At 43.3% G+C, this 11884-nt stretch overlaps 1 non-coding gene across 1 annotated transcript; it reads left to right on the forward strand.

The window, feature by feature from the left end:
* The first annotated feature begins 11259 nt into the window (after positions 1–11259).
* LOC112827938 (U6 spliceosomal RNA) lies at positions 11260–11366 on the forward strand. Its single transcript, XR_003209351.1, has one exon. It is a non-coding gene; the product is annotated as a U6 spliceosomal RNA (small nuclear RNA).
* The last annotated feature ends 518 nt before the right edge of the window (positions 11367–11884 follow it).

An 11884-nucleotide genomic window follows, 5' to 3' on the forward strand; every position in this document is an offset into this window, starting at 1 on the left:
CCAATAGGGACATCTGAAAAGAATAGAAGGCATATCTTATTGGCAAATCTTAGCCAGGAGCCCAAACCTCCCTAGTGTTCAGTAATTGATGACATCAGAGCCAGATAGAGCCAGATATCAAATGAACAGGCCTCGGTTCCAACCCCAACACTGCCTCTTACTGGACAAGTTTCTCGGGCTCTCTAAGCCCCCAATTTTCTTCTCTGTAAAATGGGCATAAATTACATTTACCTTAAAAGTTGGGAAGACTAGCAATAATGTGTATAGTGTCCCTGACACATAGAAGGTCCTCAAGAAATAGTAAGCTCTTCTAATGATTGTTGATGATAAAGAGGATGAAAAAAACAAGAACTCTGGAAAAAGAAAAAAAAAGAGCTCTGATTTTTCAAAGGAAAAAGAATTGTTCCTGAGGTTCTTCTCTTGGAGAACATAAATCCATATCTTTCCTGAACAAAGGAACTCCCTTTGTTAGAAGGGAAGAGGAGGAGAGAAAGTGGGCAAGCTGTGACAGTCTCTACCTTCCCCTGAACTTTGCTCTGCCATCTCTACCCCATCTGCTCCATCCCACAGCAGTGCTGAGCTCAAGTCACATCCATGCTGTTGTGAGACCACCAGCTTTGGGCCACCCTAGCTGGGAGGGAGGAAGTACATGAGGCAGTTCAGAAGGCTCCCCCATGACAGCAGATAGCAGGGCTGGAGCATATGGTCCCCACCCCTGCTACTGGTGGCTCAAGGTTATGGGGAAGCTCTCACATAGGTTAATGGAAGGTTGTCTCTCATTCCTCACTGGCTCAGCCCTAGAGCCCTATCTCTCCTCTCTGCCTTACTACTAGGTCTCCAAATTTATCAAACAGTAGACAGGCTGGCATCTTTAAAGTATGATCTTCACTAAGTAGGGAGAAAATTATTCCATACCTTCCCTCCCAATGCCTCCTTCACCAGGGACTTTCAGCCTCCTAATAAGAGGGGACACCTCCTCCCACTTCCCAGTGACCTTCTCCCCCCGGGCCCCACCATTGCATCCATGAGCCACAACACCAAGATCAGATGCATCAACATTAATTGAAATTGACATTAAGGGCTCACTTGCTCAAGCAGAAGCACATTAGAAGAAATATAAACGAGGAAGGTTTGTGTCTGTGGCATTTGTTCTAATGAGAAAAGCTATCCCTAGAGCATCTTGTTCAAAAAATACTAAGTGCCCAGGAAATGACAGATACATTAGGCCTGCCACCCCCTCCCCACCCCCAATATTCAGAAGACTCGTTCACACTTCCTGAGACTTTCCCATCAGCCTTGCTTCAATCCTTGCCTCCCAGGTGCATTTCTGTAAGAGTTGTCCACCACATTACCCTTCATGTTCTCCATCGACTTCAACAAATCCATTTCTCCATATTCTTTTAAGAGTTCTTGACCAGATGTTCTTATTTGCTGTTGTACCTCAGGAATTCTTGCCCAGATGGCCCAAGAATTTAGCTTGGATACAACCAGGGGACCCAGAGACTTAAAGAATCACAACTGGAATAGACAGGGAGATATCCAAGTACTCAGATATCTATAAAAAGAACATAAAATGTTTTTTAAATTGTGCTCTAAGTGGTACATTATCTTTTTATGGGTATTAATGGGTGGTCGTAGGTTATAGATACTATTTTTCCCTGCACAGTATAATTTCCCCTTTTCTTGATATCAGCACCTGACTTTCCTATGAACCTCCACTCCCATTCTTGATCCAGGCCATAAACTGGGGATACTAAAATTAGACAGCCCAGGGCACCTGGGTGCTTGGATGGTTAAGGGTCTGCCTTTGGCTCAGGTCATGATCCTGGGGTCCTGGGATCAAGCCCCGCATTGGGCTCTCTACTAGGCAGGAGGCCTGCTTCTCCCTCTCCCACTCCCCCTGCTTGTGTTTCCTCTCTCTCTGTCAAATAAATAAATAAATAAAGTCTTTAAAAATATATATTAAAGGGCGCCTGGGTGGCTCAGTTGGTTAAGCGACTGCCTTCGGCTCAGGTCATGATCCCGGAGTCCCGGGATCGAGTCCCGCATCAGGCTCCCTGCTCGGCGAGGAGCCTACTTCTCCCTCTGACCCTCCCCCCCCCATGTACTCTCTCTCTCTCTCCCATTCTCGCTCTCTCACATAAATAAATCTTTAAAATATATATATATATATTTAAAAAAAAAGAAAAACCCACAGCAAATATCATTCTCAGTGGGGAAAAACTGAGAGCTTTCCCCCTAAGGTCCGGAACATGGCAGGGATGTCCACTATTACCACTGCTGTTCAACATAGTACTAGAAGTCCTAGCCTCAGCAATCAGACAACAAAAAGGAATAAAAGGCATCTGAATCAGCAAAGAAGAAGTCAAACTCTCACTTTTTGCAGATGACATGATACTCTATGTGGAAAACCCAAAAGACTCCACCCAGAAATTGCTAGAACTCATACAGGAATTCAGTACAGTGGCAGGACATAAAATCAATGCACAGAGAGCAGTTGCATTTCTATACACCAACAATGAGACAGAAGAAAGAGAAATTAAGGAGTCGATTTCATTTACGATTGTACCCAAAACCATAAGATACCTAGGAATAAACATAACCAAAGAGGCAAAGGATCTGTATTCAGAAAACTACAGAATACTCATGAAAGAAAGACACAAAGAAATGGAAAAATGTTCCATGCTCACGGATTGGAAGAACAAGTATTGTTAAAATGTCTATGCTACCTAGAGCAATCTACACATTCAATGCAATCCCTATCAAAGTACCATCAACCTTTTTCACAGAACTGGAACAGATATTCCTAAAATTTGTATGGAACCAGAAAAGACCCTGAATAGCCAAAGGAATGTTAAAAAGAAAACCAAAACTGGTGGCATCATAATTCCGGACTTCAAGCTCTATTACAAAGCTGTAATCATCAAGGCAGTATGGTACTGGCACAAAAACAGACACATAGATCAATGGAACAGAATCGAGAACCCAGAAATGGATCCTCAACTCTATGGTCAACTCATCTTTGACAAAGTGGGAAAGAATATCCAATGGAAAAAAGACAGTCTCTTCAACAAATGGTGTTGGGAAAATTGGACAGTCACATGCAGAAGAATGAAACTGGACCATTTCCTTACATCACACATAAAAATAGACTCAAAATGGATGAAAGACCTAAATGTGAGACAGGGATCCATCAAAATCCTAGAGGAGAACACAGGCAGCAACCTCTGTGACCTCAGCTGCAGCAACTTCTGGCTAGACACGTCTCCAAAGGCAAGGGAAACAAAGGCAAAAATGAGCTATTGGGACTTCATCAAGATTAAAAGCTTTTGCACAGCAAAGGAAACAGTCGACAAAACCAAAAGACAGCTGACAAAATGGGAGAAGATATTTGCAAATGACATATCAGATAAAGGGCTAGTATCCAAAATCTATAAAGAATTTATCCAACTCAACACCCAAAGAACAAATAATCTAGTCAAGAAATGGGCAGAAGACATGAACAGACATCTCTCCAAAGAAGTCATCCAAATGCCCAACAGGCACATGAAAAAGGGTTCAACATCACTTGGCATCAGGGAAATACAAATCAAAACCACAATAAGATACCACCTCACACCAGTCAGAACGGCTACAATCAACAAGTCAGGAAATGACAGATGTTGGGGAGGATGTGGAGAAAGGAGAACCCTCCTACACTGTTGGTGGGAATGCAAGCTGGTGCAGCCACTCTGGAAAACAGTATGGAGGTTCCTCAAGAAGTTGAAAATAGAGCTACCCAGGCAACCCTATTGGGACCCCTCTCACTCCTGAGAGCTTTTCAGTATCCTTACTTAATAAACTTCTATCGCTTTTCTCACTCTCCTTTGTGAGATTCATTCTTCGACTCCATGAGACAAGAACCTCGCTCTCCCACATCGCCGGCAGCTTTGTACTATCACTTTGCTATTGCTCAATAAACCTTGCTTTGCTGTCCACCAAAAAAAAGAAAAGAAAGAAAGAAAGAAAATAGAGCTACTCTATGACCCAGCAATAGCACTCCTGGGTATGTACCCCAAAGATACAAATGTAGTGATCTGAAGGGGCACCTGCACCCCAATGTTTATAGCAGCAATGTCCACAGTAGCCAAACTATGGAAAGAGCCCAGATGTCCATCGACAGTTGAAGGGATAAAGAAGATGTGGTATATATATACAATGGGATATTACTCAGCCATCAAAAAAATGAAATCTTGCCATTTGCAACAATGTGGATGGAACTAGAGGGTATTATGCTAAACAAAATAAGTCAGTCAGAGAAAGACAATTATCATATGATCTCACTGATATGTAGAATTTAAGAAACAAGGCAGAGGATCATAGGGGAAGAGAGGAAAAAAAGAAACGACGAAACCAGAGAGGGAGACAAACATAAGAGACTCTTAATCTCAGGAAACAAACTGAGGGTTGCTGGAAGAGAGAGGGATAAGGGGGTGGGGTAAATGGGTGATGGACATTGGGGAGGGTATGTGTTGTAATGAGCACTAGGTATTATGTAAGACTGATGAATCATAGACCTGTACCCCTGAAACAAATAATACATTATATGTTAATTAATTGTATTTAAATTTAAAAAACCCCAAAAAACAAAACAAAACAAAAAAACCCAGTCATGCTCTAAAACAATGTAAAAAAGCTGGCAATCTTCTCATATAAAGATTTTGGGTTTGAAGGTCTTTTTTAAATAAAGATTTATTAAGAATAAAAAAAGATTCTAGGCCAATTTATCAGGAGAGAGAATTCTGAGTGGGGAGATTCATGGACCATCAAATTTCATGCTGCAGGTAAAAGCGCACTCTCCCTGTTCTAGCCATTGGTCAGATACCATGAAATAATTATGCTAGGCCATTACTTTGATGGTCCCCAATGAACCACACTTCCCAAGAGTCAACTCTTATATAGTCTTTTCCCATATTGACAGTGGGCTTGGCCATGTGATAAACTTTAACCAATGGGACATTAGTAAGCCAGGTACAAGCAGAGACTTAATAAACGCTTTCACACTGGCTTATCCTCTCGGAATGCTTGTTCCTTTGCGCCCTGAACAACAACGTAAGAATGACTAGAGAGACCAAATGAGGAGAGTCAGAATCCTAGCCATTAACCAACGTGCCCCCTGATTACAACCACCAGAGTGATCACCAGCAAGATCAGTGGAAAAACCACCTATCTGAGCTGAACCTAAACTGCACAATCATGAAAAAATAAAATGGTTGTTTTAAACTATTAAGTTGGGGTGCTTTTTTTACATAGCAACAGACAATCAAATCAGCAATAATGTTCAATAACCTTTCTTAGCTCCACAAAATTCTCAAAACCTTCCCACACCTAAGAGAGTGGGACTGTTAATAACCTCATTTTACAGATGGGAAAGCTGAGGCCCAAAAAAGGGAAATAATATCCCCAGCCAAGCAGAAAGTGAGCTGCCCCACTCATACACTTCTGAGTCAGCTCCTTCCACTGCATTTCCCACTGCAATAACTTCTATCCAAATGGATAAATGTATCAACAGCAGCAGAATTGCTTGGCTGTATGAGCTTAGACAACTCAAATCACTTCCCTAAGCTTCAGTCTTTCCAATGTTTCAGTGAAGGGGAAAACTCAGAAGCTCATAGGAACCAGGCAAATCACAGACAAGGGAAGCAGGCCAGGCCGGGGCAGTGGTGGTGGGTGAGCACACATACCAGCTCCAGCAGTGTTACCATGTGGAATCTGGGCCCCGTGTGGCAGATCGCCTGATTTTTTTTTCCCCTTGGAGAGATAGGAAATACAGGTTATAATGTGAAGTTTCCCAATGTTAAAATATTACTAATTCATTTGAATTAAAAAAAAATACTATGTGGAACAACAACAACAAAAATTATATTCATTTGGTCTTTGGGCTGTTCTTTTGAAAACTTTTGACCACTTTATTTCAAAATGCCCTGCCAGGGGTGCCTGGGTGGCTCAGTCAGTTAAATGTCTGCCTTCAGCTCAGGTCATGATCCCGGGGTCCTAGGATCAAGCCCCATGGCAGGCTCCCTGCTCAGCCAAGAGTGTGCTTCTCACTCTCCCTTTGCCCCTCTCCCCTACTCATGCTCTCTCTCTGGCTCTCTCTCAAATAAATAAATAAAATCTTAAAAAAAAAAAAAACACCAAAGTGCCCTGCCAGAGTTTAAACTATCATCAAATAAAGATGCCTACCTGTCCTACTTAGGCCCTACACACACATAACATTTCCATCTATCCCACTTGCGTCATAGGTCTGAAGAGCAAGAGAGCCTTGGGTGTGACCACCATGTTCTTCCAGAGTCCAGCCTGCCCATACTTCTGCTGCAGGGAAAGAGGTGCAAAGTCCTAGCCTCCAAAGCCTAAAATGGGTAGAACCTCAGTAGAAGGCTAGGAGTAGAAGGGAAATAACATCTCCTCAGTACTTACTGTGTGCTAGGCATTACAGCAGACACTCGGCAGCATCAAAAATGGTGACGATGCATGGTGCACTGGGTGTTATGAACAAACAATGAATCATGGAACACTGCATCAAAAACTAATGATGTAATATATGGTGATTAACATAACAATAAAAAAAAAATGGTGACGAGCCCAGACCTTCACACCCAAACAGATCTGGGTTTGAATCCTGACCCTACCACTTGTGAATTATGTATCCTTGGGCTTATCCCTTCCCTCTCCTGGCCTCAGTTTACTCCTTTTTTACAATAGAAATCTTAACGTTTCCAGTCCCTCAAGGTTTGGTGGGAATTAAACAAAATTTATATGTGGCAGATATTGTGAGCTGGGTACCCCCAAATTGTTTACAGCCTCCCTTGCCATGAAGGCTGGCTTGATTTCCTAGGTTCCCTAGCAGGTAGGGTTGCCCATACAACCTAGGTGACAGAGTTCTGGCTAGTGATATGTAAGTGAAAGTTGTTTGGTGTTACTTATCTGATAAGTATTTTTTTAATTCAAGAATAATTAACATACAGCATTATATTAGTTTCAAGTGCACAATATAATGATTCAACAGATCTATACATTAGTCAGTGTTCATCACGAAAAGTGTACTTCCAGAAAAGTTGTGGAGTTTTTTTTTAGAGCCAGACAACTGGCATTCTTCAGCCTTTTGTACTTACCCTGTGTTCTGCCTAGAACACAGAAGTGATGCAAAGGTATAGCAGGCATCTTGAAATCTTGAGAACAAACTCTGACTTGATAAGAATGATAAAGCAGAAAAACAGAAAGAGCCTGGGTTCCTCCAGACTTCTTTTTTTTTTTTTTTAAGATTTTGTTTATTTATTTGACAGAGAGAGACAGCAAGAAAGGGAACACAAGCAGGGGGAGTGGGAAAGGGAGAAGCAGGCCTCCCGCTGAGCAGGGAGCCCAATGCAGGGCTCGATCCCAGGACCCTGAGATCATGACCTGAGCCGAAGGCAGTTGCTTAACCAACTGAGCCACCCAGGCGCCCTCCTCCAGACTTCTTATGCGAGATAAATGAAGCCCGATATATTCATGCCACTGTTACTTTTGATTTTTGCTTCTTGCCACCAAGCACATTTCTGACTCAGACAGCATAATATCTGGTTCATTGTAGTACTCAATAAATACTACCTTTGTTATTTTGCCTATGTTACTTTTCATAATCATAACCACCTTTGCTGTATTATTTTTTAAGATTTTATTTATTTATTTGAGAGAGGGTGCAAGTGGGAGGGACAGAGACTCTAAAGCAGACTCCGCCCTGAGCACAGAGCCCAATGCAGAGCTCAGTCTCACAACCCTGCAATCATGACCTGAGCCAAAACCAAGAGTCGGATGCTCACCCGACTGAGCCATCCAGTCACCTCTATGCTGTGAGTATTATTACCCTCAGTTTAGAAGGAAGAAAGTCAGACCTCTTCCCAGAGTGGGTTATAAAGTTTCAATGAAATGGGTAGCCATAATAACAGCAAACATTTATCAGCATTTGCTATGTTCCTGGCACAGTTCTAAGTGTTTCACAAGTATTAACTCACTTACTCCTTACAACATCCCTGGAGGAAAATGTTATTATTATTCCCACCTAACAGATGAGGAAACTGAGAGCAAAGAGGTTAAGAGACTTGCCCAAGGTCATACAGCTAGCAAGTAGCAGATCCAGGACTTGAACTCAGCAGTTTTAGGGCAGTGCCTGGCACCTGGGGATATGTGGGGGGTGTGTGTGTGCGCGCGCGCGCGCACGCGTGTGCATGCGCATGCGTGCGTGTGTTTTAATTAGAAAAAAAGAATGTAGCTCATACAAGTTGTGACTTGTCTCAAGCCACACAGCTAGGAGGAGGTGGTAAATTTGAATCCAGGATTTGGACCCATGTCTGGCTGACTCCAGACCCACATCATTAAGGGGATCCCTGTGAGTGAAGAGGTGTGTGGCCTGTAACGTCGAAGAGTCACATATATTTGCATCATGATGAGAGGCTATGCCAAGAAAAAAGCCTTGAACCATCCTCAAGATTGCTGCCCCATCCAGATGAAGAACCCAAGGCTCAGAGAGGGAACACGACTCGCCCAAGGTCATCCAACTAGAAAGGGGCAGTGCTGGGCCTGGGATCCATGGAGCTCTACTCCATAACTATGGGGATATAGAGGCTGGAGGAGGGCTGTTCATCCCTGATCATAATGAGCCTTGAACAGAGAAATGTAGTGGCAGCAAGTGACAACCCAGCCATTATTTATATTAATTAAGAGGGCATTAAATTGAAGGGACACACATAGCTCTTCAGTTACCAGCCGGTGCTCTGACAGCCTCACTCTTCTCTCTAAGTCCAACTCTGCTTGCATGGGGTGCAGAGAGCGGCCCCTCACACTGACTCTCTACTAAAGAGCTTAATTGTCCAAGAGAAAATACCAGCAGTCCTGCCCAGCTCTGGGCAAAGCTGCAATAAACTAATTGAAATTAAATGGTTTGGATCTCAGAAGGCAAGGGGACACCGGTAGGGAAATATAGAGTATCTATTCATTCAACAAATATTTAATTAGCATTTTTATGTACCAGCCACAGTGCCATAAACTATAAATATGGCAAAGGCCAAATCAGGTAAAGGCCCTGCCTTCATGGAGATTATATTTGTAGGAGGATTGAAATCTACCCTCTACAACTCATAGGCACACCCACAAAAAAGTATAGGTTACTTTTTATAAGTGACTTAATTTTTTCTTGTGTCGCCCCTATTATTGAGAGAAAAAGAGAAACATGATTATTAACAGTACCTTAGTCTCTGCCAGTTGAAAACAGTCTCATGTAGGTATTTAGTATCTTTTGAGTTAAGGGCTCATCTTTCTTTTGACCCCTACCCCTTCCTCTACTCAAGGTGGCATGTGGGTGTCAGCCAGTCCATACATGGATCCTTGTGATATCCTCTGGGACAGTTACCTAAGAGGTCGGGAGACAGTATGTGGACCCATACGTGGCCCATCCTCCCCTCCCCACTGATTCAGTGGGAGGGTGGGAAACCCCAGGATACCAGAGCTTATAGGAAGGAAGACCCATCTGTAGCCAAAAGCCAGAGCCGTCCCATATCTCCTTAGCATTCACCTCCATAGTCCAAGATGATTACTACAGCTATGACCCAAAAGACTCAGTTACAAGAGCACGCTTGGCCCACGCACCAGATAATGCAGCATTACTGGTGATGATGCCCAATATCCTTCAACCAATTACAGATGGGAAGCTGATGGCTACCAGCATCCTCACCCTTCATGTGGGACAACTCAGAAGGGTGTTCTTGTCTCCCAGAGTTCCCCAGTGGGATTAGCTCGAGTTGCCCACAGTGGTAAATTACATGATCACACATAATTCACTGGCAGCCTTTCCTTCGCTGTCTTGCTCCCCACCCTACCAACAGTGTTTCTTGAGATCATCCCCCAAATTAACTACTTGGTCTCAAATTCTTGTCCCAACGTCTACAATGAGCAAGCCCTAAGGCACCATCCATTCAATAGCTTTTAAATGTCATATTAGGTAATGATAGATAATAAGCAAATATAGCAGAAGCCCCTTTATCTCATGCTGTCACGACAGATATTTGAGGGCGCCTGGGTGGCTCAGTTGGTTAAGCGACTGCCTTCGGCTCAGGTCATGATCCTCGAGTCCCGGGATTGAGTCCCACATCGGGCTCCCTGCTCAGCGGGGAGTCTGCTTCTCCCTCTGACCCTCCCCCCTCTCATGTGCTCTCTCTCTCTCTCTCATTCTCGCTCTCTCAAATAAATAAATAAAATCTTTAAAAAAAAGACAGATAACACAATGGAATATTATGCAGCCATCAAAAGGAATGAGATCTTGCCATTTGCAACGACGTGGATGGAACTGGAGGGTGTTATGCTGAGTGAAATAAGTCAATCAGAGAAAGACATGTATCACATGACCTCACTGATATGAGGAATTCTTAATCTCAGGAAACAAACTGAGTGTTACTGGAGTGGTTGGGGGTGGGAGGGATGGGATGGCTGGGTGATAGACATTGGGGAGGGTATGTGCTACGGTGAGCGCTGTGAATTGTACAAGACTGTTGAATCACAGATCTGTACTTCTGAAACAAATAACGCAACATATTTTAAGAAAAAAGGAAAAGAAGAAGATAACAGGAGAGGAAGAAAAGGGGAGTATGTCAGAGGGGGAGACGAACCATGAGAGATGATGGACTCTGAAAAACAAACTGAGGGTTCTAGAGGGTAGGGGGGTGGGGGGATGGGTTAGCCTGGTGATGGGTATTGAGGAGGGCACGTTTTGCATGGTGCACTGGGTGTTATGAACAAACAATGAATCATGGAACACTGCATCAAAAACTAATGATGTAATATATGGTGATTAACATAACAATAAAAAAATTAAAAAAAAAAAAGACAGATATTTGATCAGTGCATCAAAATTCGTCCAAATGGGGATTAATTATAACATACGATACATATATACCTCAAACATTTTCACTTGGTCTAAAATAAATAAATGTACAGATGCCAATTTTTTTTAAAGATTTTATTTGTTTATTTGACAGAGAGAGAGACAGAGAGAGCAGGAACACGAGCAGGGGGAGGGGAGAGGGAGAAGAAGCAGGCCTCCCGCCAAGCAGGGAGCCCGATGCGGGGCTCAATCCCAGGACCCTGGGATCATGACCTGAGCCGAAGGCAGACGCTTAACGACTGAGCCACCGAGGTGCCCCAGGTGCCAATCTTTTGACAGAGGACCAATCTTCAGAAAATTCAGCATTAGTGCTCGCTTCGGCAGCACATATACTAAAATTGGAACGATACAGAGAAGATTAGCATGGCCCCTGCACAAGGATGACACACAAATTTGTGAAGCGTTTCATATTTTTGTGTAAGACTAATGAACCACAGACCTGTACCCCTGAAACAAATAATACATTATATGTTAATAAAAAAATTAAAAAAAAAAGAAAATTCAACATTACTCACGAAGGCTTCAGGGTGAGTAGAGATATACCTGGAGAGAACTTGAAGCGGCAAAGGGATGACAGAAGGGAATTAACTGGCGGCATGGCAGAGGCAACTCTAGGACTCAAGGCTGTGAGTTCCAACCCTCATGTTAAGGTCGAAATGACCCCAAGCTTCAAGCAGTCACGATTACAGGGAAGCTAGCCAGGAACGAGCCCTCCCAGGGGCCCAGGGACAGTGGGCAACCATATTTCCCAGCACCACTACCCCAAAGAGGTGGGCAATTACTGTCCAGTCCAGTTCAACATCCCAGGACAGCTACCCTGGTGGTGTTTAACCTGCCCCAGCCAGTGACCCACAGAGACCAAATACAGAGGGCCCTCAAAGAGAGTGTGAGCTGGAACTGCCTCCCAGAATAGTGTGTTATTTTATAACAGGG

Source organism: Callorhinus ursinus, unplaced genomic scaffold, assembly GCF_003265705.2.
Source record: "Callorhinus ursinus isolate GAN/ISIS: 27379988/994484 unplaced genomic scaffold, GSC_fseal_2.0 scaffold38, whole genome shotgun sequence".
Lineage (NCBI taxonomy): Eukaryota > Metazoa > Chordata > Mammalia > Carnivora > Otariidae > Callorhinus > Callorhinus ursinus.